The sequence below is a fragment of the Ostrinia nubilalis genome, chromosome 10 (assembly GCF_963855985.1).
Source record: "Ostrinia nubilalis chromosome 10, ilOstNubi1.1, whole genome shotgun sequence".
NCBI lineage: Eukaryota > Metazoa > Arthropoda > Insecta > Lepidoptera > Crambidae > Ostrinia > Ostrinia nubilalis.
In genome coordinates this window covers 2,449,514-2,465,313 of record NC_087097.1, presented here as the reverse complement: position 1 = coordinate 2,465,313, position 15,800 = coordinate 2,449,514, and the positions used below count along the sequence as shown (strand labels likewise).

At 34.2% G+C, this 15,800-nt stretch overlaps 1 protein-coding gene across 1 annotated transcript in view; it reads right to left on the bottom strand.

Annotated features, from left to right (window-relative positions):
• Window positions 1–15,222, bottom strand: part of LOC135075686 (calmodulin-binding transcription activator 2) — a 96,016-nt gene extending 80,794 nt beyond the window's left edge. Inside the window, exon 1 of the mRNA XM_063970138.1 lies at window positions 15,159–15,222. The gene's annotated coding sequence lies outside the window, so the exon portion shown is untranslated. The remainder of the gene's footprint in view (window positions 1–15,158) is intronic.
• Window positions 15,223–15,800: the final 578 nt, after the last annotated feature.

Here is a 15,800-nt window from a genome sequence, read left to right as displayed (position 1 = left end):
TGCATTTTAACGAGATGCTATCCGACTAACTGGTTACACCTAGGTTAAAGAAAAAACATTTCTGTAGTGTGTAGACTGGTTTTTATAGGAAACGGTTTAAGACACTAGGATCTTTGGAAATGAGCTTCTTCTTCTTCGTAGCTACAATCTTGACAGAAAGGTCGTGGTAGTCATACCTGTTTGGTGGCAAGATTCACAATCCGGATTTTGAAAATTAGCAGTTGAGAAAATTTCATAGTCATTTAAATTCCATTACAGTATCCTCTCTAATTTACCAAAGGCAACTTGAGGATTTAAGATACATTCCCAAGGTTAGCCAGGGTTGAAGCCTGATATTTATCCCTTTGTCACCTCTTACGACTTTAAAAAAAATCTTCAATCTGACTCTCACACTCATACTGAGATTCTGGCATGAGTGTAGAAAAAGGAAATCCCTAATAATACACTGAAATAGTAGATTTTGTCCTTAGTTTAGTCGTTAAAGAGACTGAAGGAATCTACAAAAGTATCTTTAGTAACGGCTATTTTCATTTCGGTAATTACCATTCTGCCAACACTAATTTAAGTCAGAAATAAGAATACCTTATAACCTCCCAGTTAGTTGGGATTTATTTCTATAAAGTATCAAGGTCGCCTTACCAACTTTCCCCAGCCCAAAATACGGGTTACTGAGTCCAAATAAATCATAATAAGGACCGCTACGGTTACCGTTTCTGTGTCAAGTTACGCTATAAAAACGATTATAGGACGAATTTATGAATATTTTTGTTAAAAACTCTTGTAGTTAAACGTTTTAATGTAGCTGTTAAATGAGGTATGTCGGTGTTTTTTATTCACTTTTGAAAGTCCAATAAATTGAAGTTGTTTAACTGTTTATTGTAATTTACATGACAATTGTAAATAAAGCTGTGGTTACACGAGACGGAGAGCAAAAAAAATTAATGTCGTTTCGTAAAAATAAATTAAATGTTTTTTATATTAGTAAATTTACCACGTCAAAATGATAAACAATATAATAGATATTTAGTACCTACTACAAAGGAATAAATTAATTACTAAAAGTGAAAACACCGCTCTACCTGCTTTGGGCAGTGTCTATCAAATAGGTAGATAAATTGATTTGCACATACTAACTGTATGTTTAGTCAACAAAACATAAGTTTGTTTGCCTATTAGGCATGGCTAAAAAAAGCTTTAACTACAAAAAGTCGGTATGTCAACAATCCAAATACTTTCTCAAAACAACACCGCTTTCCACTTACCCTAACGATAGTCGATAATCACCACTAAAGTCCTCAATAAATCACCCTAAACTTATGCTGAACTTTCAAATTTAATTTACCCCGCGTTAATAAATCAGGGAATACCAAAAAACGAGGCCGTTCAATTGACTCGTTGAACTGGAGTTATTATTTCAAATAAGAGTTATGTTAGCGAACCACGAACTAGTGGTGTGTTGAGGATACACCATAGAGCATTCGCTCGCGAGCACCTTTTAAACAAATCACAAACGCATTCGTTTACTTTGATTGCAAGCAAATCCTAGTCACTTTCTTCTTATTATTATACTAGCTGTGCCCGCGACTTCGTACTCGTGAAACCCCGTTTTTGCAACATTTTTCATTGTTGCTCTGCGTCTATTACTCGTAGCGTGATGGTATATAGCCTATAGCCTTCTTCGATAAATGGGTTTTCTAACACCGAAAGGAATCAAATCGGACCAGTAGCTCCTGAGATTAGCGCGTTCAAGTAAACAAACAAACAAACTCTTCAGCTTGATAATATTAGGTATAGACTTTTTAAGCGAAGAGTTTTATTGCAAAAGAGATTAAAATTATGTAGACAATGTTCTAAAAGCTAAAAATTAATTCGGTAGGTCCTAGGTGCCAGTCATCACATCAGTCTCCTTGTCAATTTGGGGCATTGATATACGAAAAACGAATTACTATCCATCTTAGCTTAGCTTTTTGAAATTTGACCAACTTTTGGTCTTCCTACTACGCGCGAATACTCTACAAAGCACTTTATGAAACCAACACAAGTGAAAAGCAAACGCGCACTAAAGCACATCTCGCGCGAAACAATCTACGATCTGCAAACACGATCGACGAGCGTTCGGGGCACGTTCACTAGTATATCGGCGCCCTAAGGGTCAAAGTAAACACATAAATCCAAGTGCAGTAACTAAGTTCGGTAAACAAGCAATAATGTGAACCGTCACGGTACACGGCATTTGGGAATTAATTCTTTATTACCGAGATAGTTTGTGGGCGCAGTTTCAAATGAGATAACTTCCATATATTGAAAATGTCGCTGAAAACTTCAGTAGAATCCAATGGAAACGAATGAGTTTGGAAATTTGGCAAAGTAAAATGGATGATAGCTATTTTTGTTAGTATGCAAATAACTTTGTACTTTATGTCTTGATCATTAATCGGCATTGATTTAATGGTATCTCCTCAAACTATTAACAACTAGTGGATAAGTAGGTAACTAAATTTTAACTTGATTGTTCTCTCAAGTTAGTGGGCGGGGCTTGTCACTTGACAAGTTTTGACAAGCAGTTTCATAGCAAACAAGAGCTTGACGTTTGGAATTAAGTTAAATTTTAGTTATCTACTTAATAACTTAATACGTGTAAATCAGCCTTAAGGCGTACATTAATGAGTACCTTGTCATAATACTGAGAGTATATTTCAGCGAAATTAATCCAGCCATTATGGCTAATGCCTTAAATGAGCAATCACGCCTACACACGTCACATATCAATGCGGGATTACTTCGGGCGAGTGATCTGACATTACAGGATTTACACTTCACTACTTCAAAAGGAATCGCTGAAGATATATTTTCAAGGGCAAAGGAACTGCTCTTTTGGTGATCCGAAAGGTATAATTGCGTTATGAAAAGAATATAACATTTTAAAAAATATCTTTTGTCGTTTTTTGACTGAAGACTGAATTATACGAGGACTTGTCAAAGCTTTTTTTTTTGCTTATACGCAAATACTAGTAGTTCTAATAATAATGTAACATGTAATAAATAGTGAACTTGTACTCTTACATAATAATAGTCATGTGTGTAGTGTGATTATAGATTAACCCATTTAGACCTACCCATTTAGAGCTAGTGAACGCCAGACCTACGTCATTTTATAAAAGCTGAAAGTTTCTCAGCGTATGCTCCCAATATAGGATATAATGTTGGTGTATTATGAAGTTTTTTTTTTTCTGCTCTGTCCCCTGATTTTCTTTTTCAAGTGTATTATGAAGTTTGGGTCATGGTGGCTTTGGGAGCTACCCTAAAAAAAACTGTCTGGCAAGGAGTTGGAACTGTCAAAACTGTCTGGCTGTTAGGGAAAATACTTCTAATTATTGTCCAAATATTATACATAAAAATCAGATTTAATGGTATATTTATAATTATTTATGAAATGACGTAGGTCTGGCGTTCACTAGCTCTTAGTCTATTATACACAGTGCGGCAAAATGTGTCTTGAGTATTATTTTCGATCACCGATCATTACGCACTAACGGAACGTTATAATGTTCTCTGTTTTTATTACTACTGCCATATTTATAAGTTGAGGAGTGTCTATTCAAAAGGGGATATTTACCTTTTTATTATTTATTAAACTGAGTATGCATGCAGTCTTGTTCTTAGTGCTCAATACTCACTTTCGTCACTTGAATCTTAATCAAAACGGGATATTCTCCCAAGTAAAGCAGCTTCAAATATGAGTGTTCATTTCAGAACAGGATATTTACACTTACAAAATTAAAAAAATAATAGTTATTTTTCATTTCATAACAAGAGAGGATATTTACAATACAAATATTTACACTATACCAATTAGCCGTTTCAAAACGGGATATTTACTTTTACGTAGTGTTTTATTTCCTTTAACTTTATGCTTTAGGATTTATTTTTAGACATTTTACTCTGTAGAAGGGAACGCAAAATTAACGTAAAACGGAATCTATGTTGTGTGATTGTCTGACACCTGATATTGGACAAATCAGCCCCCCTAGACAAAACGCACTTTTTGATCGAATCGAAAATCGAATCCGTCAAAACTCCATACAAAAAAGGGGCTTTTCGACCACTTATCGACTGGTTTGCGATTATAATTTGCACTTTGTCTAGACCCACAGGATTTGAATGTCTAATAATTAAAAAAATATAATTCTGTTTAGTAGCGTCTTTATAGCCTGACCAGGAACATAAAAACCCTGGCATAGAGGCGCGTCAATTGCATTTGATAGTGCAACACTGAGTACAGTCGTACCTGTGTTAAATTAATAGCCTAACTTTATGTATCAGGATTCAGGATTACGTCCTAATTTGATATTTTCATAAATTAACGAATAAAGATTGTATAGGTAACCTGGTTTAAATAAATTAAATGAAACCATAAATCGAGCTAGTAGGATTTATTTTATTATTCATCAATAATCAAATTCAGAACTTGAATATTCCACTGCAATGTCTGCTCATGAACGCTTCAAACTCGGTACTTCTTTCCCAATTCCATAAAATTCAACACTTAGAAAGTGACAAAAATCTTTAAAATAGGTAGTTGAAACAAACCACAACTAATTTTCATAGTGGACTGTACTATACGATAAACATGTCAGTCAATTTGACAACCTTTGTCGGAAACATTATTCAATGAAAATATTGTCCGAACCCTTAGTATTTCTTTTCGACAAATACTTTAACACATTGTGAACCACTTTTCTTTCACGACTATAAAAAGATTTTAGCAATTTAATTCACAAAATCAATTGCGCACATTTAAAATAAAGTTTGTTTACACTTTGACAGCAATAGACTGACATGCAAGGTGACATATCAATGAAGTTTTCAGTTACTGTTGCCATTAAAAGAAATTAGTACCATTAGTTTTCCGCAACATGGCGAGGGTTTTTTTTATGTTCCTGGTCAGGCTATAATTTTGGTCATTATTATTATTAAAAAAAAAGAATAATCTGTGTTTTATTATCATTTAAAATCTTGAGATGTACAATACAAAAGAGGATATTTACAAAATAGTAGGCTCAACTAAAGGGGATATTTACAGTAAGTACAGAACAAAGGGGGATATTATAAAAGATCCGTGTCAAAAGAGGATATTATGATTTTTCTGAACTCTGTAACTTTAAATTAACAAGTCATATTTTTTGGCAAAAAGTGTACAAAGAACACTGTAATGAAATAGTTTCATAACAGAAATAATGCTTTTCGGTAGGTCTGTAAATATTTCCCATATAAGTTTTTCCCATTTTGTGAAAAATAAGATAGAATGTAGGTATCCCCTTTTGAAAAGACACTCCTCAGTTGTGGGACTTCTAACTAATCAAATCAAATTAAAAATATTTACCCAATTTTGACCAGTGCTTTGGCACTTTTATAAACGTCTCTATTTCCTGATCCTGACTTTTAAAGCCACATCTTCGTCAAAATCCATCCACATTGACTCGCCTAATTCATAATTAGTACGTCACCGCGACACAAAGCAGTAACGCGATCAACCCAATGATCCATGATGTTCTGGCGCTTGTAGTTACACATTCTGATTACATGTTATTACCCATCTTGAATGCAGTTATTATACTACAAACAATAAGGGACTATTCCCACCTCTCCTTCCTACAGCTGCAACTCCTGTGTAGCCAGGATCTACGCTTGACCGCCAGTAAAAACCCAACCAGTGAAAGTCAAGTTAAACTGTCATTGGTAGTTAGTTTGTTCATTAGGAAGAAGTCATCTCTCATATTTTGTTTTTAATCAGTTACCGAATTACAACGATACAACAAGTAAGTAGGTAAGTTGATCTTTCTGTGACAAACTGAATTTCACGCGGACAAAGCCACCGGCAAAAGCTACGACCATAGGTTTCAGTATGTTAAATTAATACCTTTACTTGATAAAATATGGATTTTATTATCTGTAAATTATATTTTTTGTGACAAGTTTTTTTTATGCAGATCAAGGCAACTATTTGGCCGCAACCGCACCTGATGTTAAGTGAGATGCAGTTTAAGATAGTACATACTCGTATCTGATCTGTAAGTGCCTATGCCTCACTGTCGCCTTAAAAAGCCCGGATTATTATAGTTAAGACTCTACACAAATCTTCTTTTGTTTTAAAACCAAAAGGGTATAATCGATGCAGGTCAAAAACTAACAGCAAAGTTCAACGCCGCTGTCTCAAAAAACTATTAGCTTACACCAAACAAACAAATACATTAAGCTGAATTGCTTTCACGAGGGCTAATAAAACTCCATAAAATCCGCAATAAGACTAACTAACAAATCACTGCAAATGTACTTGTATTGTACACCTTTATCTCCGCCATTAGATTATTATTTGGCTCGCCTACGCACACAGCACGACCTGCCCGCACCACGGTCGGACGCCGAATGCCCCCACCGCCGACTAGGCTGTGACGTATGCGCTCGAGACAAATGTCTATACACTACATCCCTTCCTTGTTTTAATTTGAAATAAATACAATTTATTATTTAATTAAATTTTGAGGCGCTTCTTCATTAGGCGCTTTGTTTTAATCATTTGATCATTATTGCTTCACTGTTTTACTATTTTAAATATCCATTATATTACTATTAGCTTCTGATTAATCACCCTCATTCTGGTCCATCACTTTCCATTGTCCTAGTACTATTTTTTTTTTTTTTTTTTTTTTTTTTTTTTTTTTTTTTTTTTTTTTTTTTTTATAGTTTTGAATGTATTTGAATATCCTCCTATACTTTTAGTTACTGTGTGTAATGTCGCGATTCAAACTCAATTTATTTTCTCTAGTCATAATTTTTAACACGCTTTTATTAGGTCGACTTGCAAGTCTTTTAACGAACTATGTAATCAAGTCTAAGAATCTGAATTACACGCACTTCTGATTCTTGTATCATCATGAAAATTGGCAATTAAGTGTAAATTTATATGACAATATAATGCTATGGTTCCATCGAGCTGATCCGATGATGGGACTAAAAGTGGCTGATGGAACCTTGTATTGCCTTTTAGTAAACATATCGAGTTTGGGCTCATTAGATTCGTCTTAAGATATTCTGTTTATCTACAAGCGTGTTTTTAGTTTTTTAAAACAATTATTTATGTAAACTTTATCCCCTGGTTTTAACTCGCATTTTTTTTTTTTTTTGCTTTTCTCTTCCTATCTTTATATACCTTACATTATGCCTTCATTTCCTTGTCCCTATGCTTTGCCTCCACTGAGTCACTTGAGATGATAGCATAGATATAATACATCATTATGCTACAGACACTACAACCTTTTCCTTGTTTTAAAGAAAATAATTATTTCATGGAATAATATTTTAAATAAAATAGAAATAATCCACTTTAAACTACCGTATTTAGTAATTAACGTTTTTTGCGATCTTATGCTATCAAAATCTAAAGGTAAGTTGATAGTTGAAAGTGGATAAAATATAGTTGGTAAATGTGTAATTATGCTGTATCACATTTTGTTACTTTGCAAAGTGCTAGGTCTGCTTGAATTATTCCTTTCAAGGCTGCACTTTACTTTAACCCATAAAACCTCAGTTTTAGCACCTATCTCTCTATGTGGGCACCAGGTTGAACCAGGAACCCAATATTATTTCCAACTGCTATTATTTTTTAGTATAAAAATATATTACTGAGTAAGTGCTCGACCGCTCATACCACAGCACATTCTTTTCAGTCTGGCAACAACGGCGCTCACCATTTTTATCCCCAAAACGATGTTTTGTGGTCCCTTGTCATTGCACTGTACTAATACAGCGTACACTACAGGACCTTTAACAGTCATCATCAATATTTTATATTCAGGGTTGTAATAATCCCAATTGTGGACGTCATGGCTGATGTTGCCCTGGCTGGCCCTGGCGGGCCGCGTTTAATTTATCACAAAAGCATGTTGTCGGCTAACTACCCACAGCTTCGTTAATATCGGTTGTAAATATACCCTACCCTACTTCTGTCGCAACAGCCCCTATAATGGCCTCGTGATCGTTGCCAAGTGAGGAATCCATTTTCTTACCTCGCTGACCAGGCCAATAAAACTTTGTAGTTCTGTGATGTTGGTCGGTGCTCTAAAATCATTATTAACTACAATATTTTTTCAGAGGGATGACTCCATGTTCGTGTTCAAGAAACTGAACTTTCGTATTAAGATATTCACAGTTTTCTTTTGACCGACAACATTATCTATAGTAATGCTCGTATGTGACAAGTGTAGAATCTCCATCCAGGGTTACCTACATGGAATATTGCAGGAGCACATGTAATTCCATACATCATCAGCATGTTTATGAATGAATGGTCCCTTTCGAGTTATGTATGAGCTCCAGGTGACCATTCAATCTCTCCTCTCTAACTTTAAACAGTGTCTGATTTATTTTGAGAAATGTATGATTTTCTCACTTGATAGCTGAACTTTCTCTACTGATATTATATTATAATACATAATAAATAATATGCTTACATAATTATGTGCCTGGATGCCGGCGGCGCAGGACCGGTCTTTCTGGAAATCCTTGGGGAATGAACGAACGATATACTTATCTGAATATCTCCCATTTCCATATAAATCTAGAGAAATGCCAACGAATGCGCTGATTTCGAAACCCAGTGTCGCGTTAGAAATTCATACACACAAAGTAATCAAAATAAAAACAATACTTCGCGAAGAGTGTGTGTCATGCACAGAATGCACACATTGCATTCAGTACGACTATTCGTTGCCATAGTAATGTACGTACATAGCATACAGCACCACTACATACGTAGTCAATTATGATACGATGTGATAATTGTATTTTTTTTTTTTAGTTTGATTGTGCTCATTATCCACTCATTGTGCTCAACGTCAGTACTCAACACAATATCAGTACTCATTGTGCGAATAATATTTTGTACTACGCAAGCAATATAAACTGTTTATTTATACATAAAACGTCAACTGCATGGCACATTGCTGTTGCGAGCAATGTGTTCTGTTTGGCATATTGCTGCGACACTGGCCACGCCCCCTTGTCACATCTCTCTTTAGTTTTTTGTGATCTGTGATAGGGACCATAGGTGAAACCCAATTGGATGGACTTTCAAGGCTTCTGTCACTCGCTAAAGGTCACGCGATAAGTAAATATCTATCGCTAGTCATGTGGTTTATTCGTCCAAGGTTGGAACACACAAGTGACAGAAGAAGAGGACGCCTGAGAAGTCGCGCGGCATGCTCCTTAGACGCTATTCGAACTTAACATCATAACACTTGTTCCGCCTGTTTTTTTTTTCTTTTTACTATCCCACGTTTTTTATTGCCGCAGTAATTCTGCCAATGTCAAGTGTTTAGGGAGACGCATACATAAATTAGTCTGCTTCAGTACCACCTCTGTTAATAGTCACAGTTGCGTTGAAAATATAACTGAAACGGAGACTGTCTACCCGTCACAATCGAACTCTTCCAAAGAATAAGATGCGATCACCCGTTTTCTCAAACATTACTATGACGTCCCACAGTGCGCGTGGACGCACAGGATGACACATGAACGAACCAATTACAGAGCTTTATTAGATTTGCATTTACTTTATTGCATTAGATTTGCTGCTTAACTTAAGCAGCATCGTTTGTGAATACGGGCGTAAGTCTACTTAGCCGTACTTACTCTTGAAAAAATGATTTTTCCATGGTAGGTACACTGATACAACTAAAAATTGCAATCAAGTCCTATCTACCCACTTTATGATGTCTTCGCAATTAAATGCCTCACATCACAATTTAATATGTCATTGCACTGGAATGCACCATCGCAATTTAATGCGTCACAGCAATTTAATGCGTCACAGCAATTTAATGCGTCACAGCAATTTAATGCGTCATTGCAATTTAATGCCTCAATGCAATTTAATGCGTCATCGCAATTTAATGCGTCATAGCAATTTAATGCCTCATTGCAATTTAATGCTTCATTGCAATTTAATGCCTAATCGCAATTTAATATTCCATTGGCTGATTTCATCATCACTAAACCTTGTTTGGATAGTGTAGATTTTACTATGTTCTTTTTTTTTTTTTTTTTTAAATAGAATAGGTATATCTACATTATATTATATTGACTGAACAATATTATTTACTTCAGTATTCAACAGATTTTATTACACAATTATACAACATTCAGTATATAACTGCTCTTAAGTAACTATTTCAATTTCAGTATTTATCTACTCTAATGTAACAATTTAATGTTCAGCATATACTGCTGTTAACAATTTAATGGTCAGCATATTATTTTACTGCTGATAACAATTTAATGTTCAACATTATAATGCTCTTATGTGACAATTTAATGTTCAGCATATACTGTTGCTGACAATTTAATATTCAGCATATACTGCTGCTGACAATTTAATGTTCAGTTTATAACAGCTGTTAACAATGTAATGTCCAGCATATACTGCTGCTAACAATTTAATGTTCAGTTTATAAGTACTGACAACAATTTAATGTCCAGCATATACTGCTGCTAACAATTTAATTTTCAGTTTATAACTGCTGTTAACAATTTAATGTCCAGCATATACTGCTGCTATCAATTTAATGTTCAGTTTATAACTGCTATTAACAATTTAATGTCCAGCATATACTGCTTCTATCAATTTAATGTCCAGCATATTCTGCTGCTAACAATTTAATGTTCAGTTTATAACTGCTGTTAACAATTTAATGTCCAGCATATACTGCTGCTACCAATTTAATGTTCAGTTTATAACTGCTATTAACAATTTAATGTCCAGCATATACTGCTTCTATCAATTTAATGTCCAGCATATTCTGCTGCTAACAATTTAATGTTCAGTTTATAACTGCTGTTAATAATTTAATGTCCAGCATATTTTGCTGCTAACAATTTAGTGTGCAGCATATACTGCTGATAACAATTTAATGTTGCATTTATAACTGCCCTAATATTTTAACAATTTAATGTTCAGGATATAACTGTTCTTATGTGACAATTTAATGTCCAGTTAACACTTTGTTGGACTGTACAATTTAAGAATTACTTCCCAAATGACACTACTTATTCATATACATTGCCTTTGGGAGCAGTTTCAATGTTAAACGAATCAAAACTATGACGTCTGTAAGCGTTCTGTCGTATCATCCTTTACTACCTGAACGCTCGTGAACGTTACTGTCCATTATTGTGTTAAATTTAATAATTGCTGTTATGTAACAATTTGATGTTTAGTACTGTTCTTATGTGTCCAGCTTCTATAATTTGTGTGCATAGGTTGATGTGTGCGTAGGTTGGTGTTATAGTTTATAAACGTTTCAAAAATAAATGTAAATGTATAATCCTTGCGAATTATTTATTTTGTTAATTCAATTTATTTTATTATGTGATGAGGTAACGACATTTGGCCGTTAGTAAGCACCTTTAGATAGGTAATGGTATTGTGAACATAATCGTTTACATGTTGTAAACTCAAAGTGCCAACAGACAAATCTTCGTATGTTTATTCTAAATATTGATCAAGATAATAATCAATAACAGTGAAACGAGTTTTATTTCAAACTAGCTGACCCGGCGAACTTTGTTCCGCCTTAATGGCAATAAATAAGCAGACTTTTTTTTAAATTTCGAACGGGATAAAAAGTATCCTATGTCCTTCTCCTGGCTCTAAACTACCTCCCTGACAATTTTCTGCTAAATCGGTTCAGCCGTTCTTGAGTTATAAGTGGAGTAACTAACACGACTTTCTTTTATATATATAGATAAATATTTCCATTAATTCATTTCTCGATTAAAGTAGGTAAATAGATAGTACTAACACCTGGGTTATAATTATACACCTACGCTTATGGTAAGTCAATAAATAAATTGCCATAACACTACGATTTATTTTTAATAGTGACTATAGTCACCATACGCCATCGAGCGGAAAAGGTAATTTATTTTACATTAAAATATCACCAACATGTTTATACTAATTTAGATTTGTACAACAATTAGTAATTAAATAATTCATTTCCATGGCATTAACCAATTTTAAGCATAGAAAAAATGGGTACTGCTAATTTGGTTTGAGTGTATTGCATCAAACATTTTAATTCAATCAATAATTTAAAAATAAATACCATTATTGGATAGTGATCGATCACAGCATTCCTCTAGTTAATTACGTTGCATGTATCTGCTGTATTTTACGTAATTGTATTACTGGATAGGTAATTAAACTTCTGCTGATAATTTGATTGTTAAATAATAGATATTTACCTAGCCCATAACATATTTTATGACTATGTCATAAATTCCTGTCATATTTCTATGCGCAGACCAGATTAACTTTCAGTATAAAATAAATTATTTTAATATTTTACTGATTATTACTTTTCCGCTTATTTTCGTGAGTGTGTTATATGTATAGTCACTTCTTAATGTAGGTACATGTTACTAACGTAAAATATTAAGAATCGTTTTACTGCAAAACACACACACAACAAAAAGTATTTTCGTTATTTCCGATCGATAAAATAATTTTAAAAACACCATCACTTATCTTTATTATTACAACGGGAATATCACTCTTCACACATTTACACTTTGGTGGCTGAGAAAATTTAAAGTAAACACTTCATATTTAAGCACAATCTAAATAGATACTTTGTTTGAAATTAATAATGTTCCGTGAGTTAATTTATAACTTTGACTTAAACATGTACCTACTCACTTCTTTTTTTTTTTTTTTTTTTTTAATGCACTCCTTTTTAATCCTCGTCGCCATTGTATTGTACACCTTTATCTCCGCCATTAGATTATTATTTGGCTCGCCTACGCACACAGCACGACCTGCCCGCACCACGGTCGGACGCCGAATGCCCCCACCGCCGACTAGGCTGTGACGTATGCGCTCGAGACAAATGTCTATACACTACAGTACTTAACTGTTAAAACATTTTTATTCGATTTAGTAGGACAGTTTAACCCTTTAACGCACACCCTAACTTTTTTTTGAATTCGCTATATTTCTAAGTGGATATATATTCTATAGCGTTATTTATAACAACATGTATTAATAAAATTATCAGAAACTAGATATTTTACGAGAAAATCCAAAAAAACTAGTGGTCAGTATACTGACCACTGACCGTTCTGCATCACTAAAATCACCACTATTCCTGTGAAATCACTGGCCAGTAAACTGGACACTTATAAAAAAAACCGGTTATTTTTATGTAAATAACATATGAAACTAAATAAAATGATTGCGTATTTAGTTATCAATCTTTAAATAGCCTAAAAACATAATATTCAACAAAGTATCAAATAAAATGATTGTATTTCTTCTTCTGAGCCAAAAATAACATGAAACAAACAAAATTAAAAGTTTTGTCAACTAAATTAAACATTAAATAATAATTTAGAGACAATATTATGTTATAAAATAAAAAAACGTGAATGAAAACTCAATAAACTCAGGATTATTATATACATTATCCACAAATATACATAATTTTGTATGAAAAAATACCTAAAAAGTTATATTTATGGGGTATAACTACCGAACCCGTATATTTGGGCTTATTATGTTATTGTATTATAAAAATTAATAATATACTCAGTATAAAACGATATAATTTGTGTGTAAAAATCAAAATATATAAATATGAGACCACCTCAAATTCACATGTGTAATTTCTACATAAGGCTTTTTCAACACACTAGTCTGTTTTTAATTGCAAAAATAACATGTTTATTTTACGGTTTTCTTTTATATTTTCACGTGATGATAAAGTATATACTATAACATTATTATTTTACTCATCTTCTTTACGAAGACATGTTTTTACATTGAACTACACTCGGAAATATGTATCGTCTGCTTGCAATGGCAGCAAGTACTAGTACGGGTGTGCACAGTGGCCAGTTGACAGGCCACCTTAAAAAAGAGCGCGAATTTTTTATTGCGTGCGACGTCCTTGAGCGCTGGCTCGTTTCTAGGCCAGTGTGCTTTATTGGCAATCGTTTATGATCATAAGGTTCAACATTGTTACAAAAATCATTGAATTATCGGCCGTAAAGTGACTGTCCAGTTTACTGGCCACTTTGTATGGGCCGTCCTATAAAGGGTTAAATGATTTGTTTCGGAGGGGATGCTCGGCATTGAAAGGGTTGATTCATTTAAGGGCTAAACTTTCTTGTTTAAAGACGGTACATTTTGTTGTAAAAAATCTGGGAGATTTTTCTTCATTTGCTGTAATTTCGGCTTTATTATTTTCCTCAATATCAGTTTCAAAGTGCTAGGAAATTGTTAGTAATTTGATTAAAATAATTATTTTTAATGAAAAGATGGGTATAATGATTCCATTGAGCAGCAGATTAATGTATTTTATTATGCTGCATTTCCCCTCTTTCTTCTTCGAATTAATATTTATCGTTTATATCCTACTCGAAAATTTAAGAGAAAAATAACTCTAGAGCGATTAAGCCAAAATACAGTTTCATTTATATTTTCGTAACTTTATCTGAAAATGATACCAAATTAATTCCTTATGAATTTCTAAATTACAAACCCCCACAGTTTCCTGAATATTTAAAACTCCAAAACATTCCGTAAACCACGGAGTCCCGCGAGAAAAATCCGAAATCTTAACAACTTCGGTTGTACATCGCGCGCCCATAACGAGTTAATATTTTAAACGAAGAGACAAAAGCGGCAGTAGTCACCGTACAAGTTTTAATTTGCTCGTAGTCGGTCGAGTTGGAACCACTCCCGCGGTGCCCGCCAAATTAGGTGCCGTGGTAAGGGGCCGTGTGGAATAAGAATGGGCTGGAAGTCCTGAACTTTGGAACGGGAATAAATGATAATTATTAATGTCGAGTCTACATGTTTAACTAAGGCTTGCTGTCCCGCTCTGTCGGACACGATTGTACGCGACCGGAATATTTTCGCTTTGTCTCTCATTGAAAATGCTGGTCTATTCTCATTCATTTAAAAGTGACTGTTCTTCGTCGCTCAATTTAATAGAACTAGAATGTTATTCCTTGTGTCCTAAAATATCAGATACATCATCATAATGTCAAAGATATTGCATTGTAATAAAGAGTACCTATATAACAAGAGGACTTACCGAATTTTGACCTCTTTGGACTGCCATTCCGTGTGTTTGTCAAAACTGATGAGTATTGCTGCAATTTCCTGAAACAAAAAAACATCAAATTTAACATTTTTATATCTTATGAAATGGTAATAGGTACAATTTTGTGACCTTATTCAATCCAATACGACTAGATAGGTACAACAAGAAGAAGCGTTCAACCAATCAAAAAAAATCTTCAGATTTGTAGCACGTGGTGTGCTGGTATCGACTCTACTATTTCTCTAAGAACCTTAGGTATTTCTGATTCTCTAACCCAGCGGTTCCCGAATGGTGGTCCGCGGAACCCTGGGGTTCCGTGGAAAGGCCGCAAGGGTTCCGTAAAAAATATTATCCCACGTTTCGTGACCGACGTTGTTCGCTCGCACTGGCTTGTTTACGCACAAGGGAGTGGCAAGGCATGCGGGCGGAGTAGTACAGGGGTTCCGCTAGGAAAAGTATAATCAATTAGGGTTCCTTGGCAAAAAAAAATGGGAAACCCTTCTCTAACCATCCCTTAGCAACCCTAGACCCTAAACCTCAATCTAAATAACTTTGAACCACACGTGAGCATTGCTTGTTTCTCGCCACTTAACATAACCGATAAATCCCTAGTCCAAGAAAACAACATTACCA